The 7,245-nt window shown below is 47.0% G+C and overlaps 1 long non-coding RNA gene across 2 annotated transcripts; it reads right to left on the reverse strand.

Moving 5' to 3' along the window:
* Positions 1–324: 324 nt before the first annotated feature.
* On the reverse strand, positions 325–6,693 carry LOC105485237 (uncharacterized). Of its 2 annotated transcripts, XR_011614555.1 has the most exons (5): positions 6,356–6,693; positions 5,825–6,022; positions 3,461–3,673; positions 2,683–3,026; positions 325–1,493 (listed from the first exon to the last, which is right to left on the reverse strand). It is a non-coding gene; the product is annotated as an uncharacterized lncRNA (long non-coding RNA). The 2 variants fall into 2 exon arrangements; XR_011614554.1 differs by lacking the exon at positions 3,461–3,673.
* Between the last annotated feature and the right edge of the window lie 552 nt (positions 6,694–7,245).

Consider the following 7,245-nt stretch of genomic DNA (forward strand, 5'->3'; position numbering starts at 1 on the left):
TAGAGGGGGAAACACGCGGGGAAGTCATCCACACGGCGCTGGAGACACAAATGGACGCGCAGTGTGCAGAGCCCCAGGGATGTGGACTCAAGGTCTCCAGGAACTGTGTTCGTGGGAGAGGAGAGGGTGCGGAGGACATGACAGGGAGCCGTAGAAGCCAGCACACAGGGTGGGGCCGGCGTCCCATTGGAGGTTTCCATTGGAATACGCTCATGATAGAAAAAAAAAAAAATGTAAAAGAAATCACCTAGAATCCCATCACCCAGAGAAACCACAAACCATCCTTGAACATCTTGCCATATTTCCCTTAAGAACTCTTATATTGTAGTTCAATAAAAAAAGGTTGTGCTCATATGTCATATATATAATTTTATATCTTTTAGAACAGAATTATCACAGATTACTTTATCATAACTCATGGATGGAATGTTATTAATTCTTGATAAATGTTATTCTCTCTTTCTCCATGACCATACATTCAGAGAATTTACCACAGCCGCTTAATAACCTCCCTATTCGACATTTTGTCAGTGTACACTTTTCACTAGTACTAATAATGCTATACGACAATGAGTATTTTTGGCCATAGTTTTTCTGCATTTTGAATTCTTTCCCCTGGATAAATTCCCAGAAGTAGAATGTTGGGACAACAAATGCCATGGCCGGGCGCGGTGGCTCAAGCCTGTAATCCTAGCACTTTGGGAGGCCGAGATGGGCGGATCACGAGGTCAGGAGATCGAGACCATCCTGGCTAACACGGTGAAACCCCATCTCTACTAAAAAATACAAGAAAATTAGCCGGGCGAGGTGGCAGGCGCCTGTAGTCCCAGCTACTCGGGAGGCTGAGGCAGGAGAATGGCGTGAACCCGGGGGGGCGGAGCTTGCAGTGAGCCGAGATCGCGCCACCGCACTCCAGCCTGGGGCACAGAGCAAGACTCCGTCTCAAAAAAAAAAAAAAAAAAAAAAAAACAAAAAAAACCAAATGCCTTTAAGACTCTTCATAAATATCACCTGGCCGGCCTGACAGCATCCAATGCTTTGAGTTAAATACAATATATTCAGCACCAAAACATTTGTATTTTGTTGGAGAGTTCTGAGAAGTTTGTTTTTCTCCCTTGAAGAGCTGTGCAAACCATGTTGCATAGTGAGCAGTGCGGTGTTTAGGAGGAGGACACTAGGAGCACTGTGGTCTTCTGATACTTATGGGGTACCTACTGTGTGCACCCAAAACATTGTGGTCTTATGATACTTATGGGGCACCTATTGTGTGCACCCAACACCCTTGGTGCTGGGAAGGATGAAGAAGAGACTGAATCCTCAGAGCATGGCGTCTCCTCCTGGAGTCCTGGCCTAGAGTGAGGGTGACGCCTGGATGGGCATCGTGGAAAAGCCCCTGGGGAGATTCTGAGCAGGCCTGGTTGACACAGACGTGGACAACATGTCCCGGAGCATCCTGGTCATGATGCAGGAGAAGCTCGAACGCACACTCAGCCCTGGTCGTGACAGAAGAACAGAGAGGAATAAGAAATGCCTTTGGGAGCTCCCGACCCAAGGGAGGGGGAGGATGTTCTGTACCTTGTTCTAGAAGCTTAGGTCTAATTTTTCAGTTACTCAGTTACTTATGGCTTTGAGGCTGGATAGCTTCGTGTATTTTGTTTCCTGAAATGACCCCACGGGTTCTACAGAGCAGGAGAAAAGGCTGGACAGGTGCCCCCGCTGGATGAGACGACCTTCCCTCCCCCTCGGTCTGGGAGTCTGTGATCTTCAGGGCCAGCCCCCAGCTGGCGGGCCCCACCTGGAAGCTGAGTGTGCCTCTGCTGGTGGTCCCAGCCTTGGCAAGGCAGCTTCATCACCCTCCAGCCTGCGGTGGTTTTGATAAAGCGGCATTTCTGCCTTGTTGGAGCCTGGTTAGTGATGATGCATCTTAGTCCAGGCCTCTCGAGTTTGAAATAAGAACCACAACCCTTGGATGAGCCAGAACTGCCTTGGTTTGCTGGTGTCAGTTCAGAGCATTGAAATTCCTGCTTCACTTTAAAGAAAAATCTGTGCAGGAAGAATCTGTGTTTCTAGACTGCGTGGGAGAACTCTGAACTTTCTGTCACTTATTTTTAGAGATGTCCCAACAATGATTCCCTCTGCCCAGCCTCCGCCTGGGGGAACCCACCTTCCCATCTCAGGTGAGCCTGACCCCTTCCCCACCCGTTGGCTGCTGTTGGACTTCAGAACAGATTGCAGGCAGCAGCTGCAAACCTCAGCTTCCGAAATGTCACTCACTCATTCACTTGCCTGTGCAACCATCTCTCTGAACTCCCTGTTGGGGCCAGTTCTGCAAGTGTGTCTAGGGCCACACATGCAACGGTGGGCAACGCCTGCACTCACTGGCACAATGGGTCTGGCCCTCCAGGACAGACAATGGGCCCGTCACTGGGCCCATCACTTCCAGACACTACCCCTCCTCTTTCGCGAAGTGGGGAATTTGTCAAACACTGGCCCTAGCAGGCATAGCACAGCACCTGGGTCCTAACAATCCGTGAGAGGAGAAAAGGTGCAGGACACTAACGGGGCCACATTTCTTCATGAGGACTTCAAGGTTCTGCACAAGGAGGTGAGTGAATCTCAGACACAAAATGTACATTCTGCATGGTTTCATGTCCGTGACTTTCAAAAGCAGACCACGCTTACCTCTGACGGGAGACATCAGGATGTTGGTTGCTCTGGTGGGGAGTGGGGGGCAGAGGGTGGGGGTTGCTGAGAAGGGTGTGCAGTAGCATTCCGACGAGAGACTGTGTCTCTATTGGGGTGAGGGTTGCATAGGAGAAGCAACTGATCACAATCGCACAGTGAAGATTTGTATCTTTCATTATTTGCCTGTTTGTCCTCCGAAATCCCTCTCAGGTGCAATGGAATAGGAGCACTGGAGACGCAGACGGCTGAACTTCGCGCTGTTGCCCAAGGCTGGTCTGGCTGCTGGGGCTGCACGCCGGGCTGGGGTCTTGGGTTCTCCAAGTTTATGCCTCTTTTCCGGCCTGAGAACAAACCAATAGAGAAGAGGAGGTCAGGAACTCGGTGAGTGTGCCGTCCAGCGTGGTGAGATGAAGGCAACAGTGCCCATCTTAGAAGGTGGTCGTGAGGATTATGTGAGTTAATTTACAAAGAGCACACAACATGCCCAGGGCTGTGGTTGTTTTGTGAACATCATCAAAGTCTGGTAAACTGTTTTCCACTCAGCTGTGACTACAGTACTGGGAACACTGGCTGCGTAAGGTGCTGGGGGTCGGACTGCAGCCTGGGCCCTCTCAGTCCAGATTCCTCAGCTCCACTGGACAGAGAGGCTCACCTTTGGAAACATCCCAAAAATCCACTTGTGTTATTTTTGTTGGTTTATTACTAAATGGACATGTGATTTATTTGGCATAGCAACTCTGCCTTTTCCCAAGAGGTTCCCGGCTTGGGGTGTTACCTCAGATGGAGGGCTGAGGCTGTCTGGCCCCATCCTGGTGAGTGGTGGGCAGAGAGACGTAGTGTCCGAGCCCCATCACAAGTACTGGAAGGGGGTGTTAAAATCTCTGTCCACACTGGAGATTAATAAAACATATTATTCCCCACAGATAGGTTGCAAAGCCTTGGTCTACAAGGTCAGAGACTTTCCTGTGGGCTCAGCACCGTCCACAGCCTGAGAGCAGAGAGAACAGAGAACAGGTGAAGCAGCTGTGACTAAAGAACCTGCCCTGCCTTCTCCTCTAGGGCAATGGGGGCAGGTCCAGGGTGTCCTTTGGCTTTAGCCAAGCTCTATCATACAGACAGTAAGACAAGAGCAGAGCTGCGACAACCACCAGGCCCATGATGTGCCCCCAGCCACCCCACAGAGAATTCACTATTAATACCATGTTACTCCCCCTATCGATCCCACATTACCCCATCATCAATCCTACTAGCTGTGGACCACTAAGCTCAAGGGCCTGTCACCGCCTCTTGCCACAGTCAGTGTCCATGAACAGTGTCTGCAGGGCTGCTCTCTCAGGGCTCTGAAGGGAAGCAGATGGTGGAAACCTAGATGTTGGGAGACAAGGCTCATGGCAGTGGGCATCTCCCCATTTCAACCTCACATATTTTTCACATGGGTCAGGAACCACAGAGCATTCCAGCCGTCCATAGACATGGACATGATGTCAGTATTTCCTGCTGACCTTCCTCTGTGGAATGTGAGGGCTCCTGCCCCGTGGGCCCCAGTTGGGAGCAGCACTCCTGGTCCATCTGCCAAGCCAACTGCTTTTCCTCCTTCTCACCTCTCTGCAAAGCATACTTTCCTCACCACAAAAGGGTAGGATAAAAGGAAGGAATGTACCAGCCACATGCCAACCCTCACTCTCCCTCTCTGCAGTGTAAACCTTCCAATTTCTTATAACCCTTTCCCATCTAAAGCCAACTGGTGCATCTCAAATAGCAATATATGATTCTGAAATTAACACTAGAACCTTATTAGTGCAAAACGAAGCCCAGTGTGCTGTAGGCTGAGATGTTTTGGATCATCTAAGGGAGTTTAGTTATTTGAGCACCACAAAGACATTCTCTAAAAACACGTTCTCCTGAAAGGCAGCACTAGACAAAAAGATTAATGATACCTTGTGCTGCTGGGTAATCTCAGGTGGGCCCTTAACTTTTCCAAATCACAGTCTCTCAGGAGGCTGCAGATTAGTGGGTTCCCGTGGCCTCTTTTGAGCTCTGGCACTAGACAAGGTGGTTTATAATGGGAAGGGGCGAAAAGTGAGCTGTGGAGTCTATAGACTTAGTTTGAATTTTGGTGTTTCAAGTTTCCAGGGGTGTGACCTCAAAGAGCACGTTTAACTTATTCTCAGATACCCTATCTGTGAAGAGGGCATGGCAATTTAAGGGTTAATACAGACGATTCAAAATAAAATATTTAAATGATAAATGTTTCAATAAATGATATTAGGACAATTAGTTATCCATTTTGCTAAAACAAAATTCCTTCTCTCTACTCTTTATTTCATGTATTAAAATACACTTCAGAGGATCAAAGATTTCAGTGTAGGCTGGGCACAATGGCCCACACCTGTAATGCCAGAACTTTGGGAGACTGAGGCATGAGGATTGCTTGAGGCTGGGAGTTTGAGACCAGCTTGGGCAACATGGTGAGACCCAGTCTCTACAAAAAAAAAAAAAAAAAAAAAAAAAAAAAAAAAAAAAAAGAAAGAAATTAAACATTTTAGGCTGTAGAGAAAAAAAGAAAAAAAAAAATTAAAATTTCACTGGGCATGGTGGTGCACACCTGTAGTCCAAGCTACTTAGGAGGCTGAAGTGAGAAGATTACTTGAGCCCAGGAGTTTGAGCCTGTGGTGAGCTATGATTGTACCACTGCACTCCAGCTTGAGTGACACAGCAAGACCTTGTCACACACACACACACACAAAAATTAAAATTAAATTTAATAAAAGTTGTTTCAAAAAAAGATTTAAATGTGAAAGAAGAAAGAAGGCACTCCCTCTGTGGTCGCCACTGGCTCTCAGAAGCAGTGCGTGAGCAGGAGGCTCTGCTCTGATCCAGGAGCACTGGCATCTATGAAGAGGGAAACCAAGAAAAATTCTTTCTGCTATCTTTCCCTTCAGTAATGCTTATCTTATGAACACTCAACTGAAAAACCACGCCACCTAAAAGTAGGAAAGATGGCAATTCTAAATAGCAACTATTATCCCAGGGAGACCCCTCAGATATGTAAGGAATCAAGCCATCAATGTACATTTGCTGGATATTATATACCACATCATCTCTATGATTACAGATTTCAAGGATAATTTTTACTCACTTAACAATCTCACTGTAACAGTGACGGATAATATGAAAAATGTGCTTTATCCAGTGCTGCTGATGGGTACACAGACAAGTGCTTGCTGCAGTTATTTCTGAATCTAGCCAGACCCTGGAGTCATGAAGATGATAAACTCTGTGAGAGCAGGGACCATCTCTCTTTCTCGCATTATAGGCACTTGATAAATACTCATGGCTGAAAAAAAAAAAAAAAAAGAAAGAAAGAAAGAGGGAAAGAAAGAGAAAAGCAGGGCAGGACAAAGAAAAGGAAGAGAAAGACAGAAAGTAATAGAAAGCAAAGGTGCATATTTTTATAATCTTAGAATGAAGAAGACCACTCAGGAAAATCTCAATACCTCTCTGGATAAAAAATTCAGAAGGCACTGCAGAAAACAAAGCTAATAAAATATATTTACACTTTTAAACTCTTTGTGGAAAAAAATATGGTAAATAAAAGAAAAACTGGGGGCTGAGAGTTTTCAATTCACTTGACAAAGAGATGATTTCCATAACTACAAAGCATGCTTACCAATGAAAAAGTAGAGAATAGTCCCCAACTTTTGGTAATGGCAGAATAGCCCCCACTGAACTAACCTTTCCACAGGTAACAGCTATAAACTTTAGATAAAATATGGGGGGAAAACCTGCTTGAAGGCACTGGAGTGTGACTAGAAGCAGGCAAACGCTGGAGTTCTTGTGGTGATGGAAATGTCCTGTGCTTCAACTGCACTAATGTTTGAATCCTGATTGTGATGCTGCTCTGTAGCTTTGTGAGTTGACATTGGGGGAGGCTGGGTGAAGAGGACACAGGATCCCTGTGTTACTTCTGTGTGTGAATCAACATATACTTCAAAGTAAAGTTTAATTTTTAAAAAGTCAATTTGGCCGGGCGCAGTGGCTCAAGCCTGTAATCCCAGCACTTTGGGAGGCCGAGGCGGGTGGATCACGAGGTCAGGAGATCGAGACTATCCTGGCTAACACGGTGAAACCCCGTCTCTACTAAAAATACAAAAAAATTAGCCGGGCGTGGTAGCGAGCGCCTGTAGTCCCAGCTACTTGGGAGGCTGAGTCGGGAGAATGGCGTGAACCCAGGGGGCGGAGCTTGCAGTGAGCCGAGATCGAGCCACTGCACTCCAGCCTGGGAGACACAGCGAGACTCCGTCTCAAAAAAAAAATAATAAAATAAAACATAAAAAGTCAATTTATGGCTGGGTGCAGTGGCTCATGCCTGTAATCCCAGCACTTTGGGAGGCCAAGGTGGGTGGATCACAAGGCCAGGAGATCAAGACCATCCTGGCTAACATGGTGAAACCCCGTCTCTACTGAAAATACAAAAAATTAGCCGGGTGTGGTGGTGGGTACCTGTAGTCCCAGCTGCTTGGGAGGCTGAGGCAGGAGAATGGTGTGAACCTGGGAGGC

The sequence above is a fragment of the Macaca nemestrina genome, chromosome 16, assembly GCF_043159975.1.
Source record: "Macaca nemestrina isolate mMacNem1 chromosome 16, mMacNem.hap1, whole genome shotgun sequence".
In the NCBI taxonomy this organism is placed as follows: Eukaryota; Metazoa; Chordata; class Mammalia; order Primates; family Cercopithecidae; genus Macaca; species Macaca nemestrina.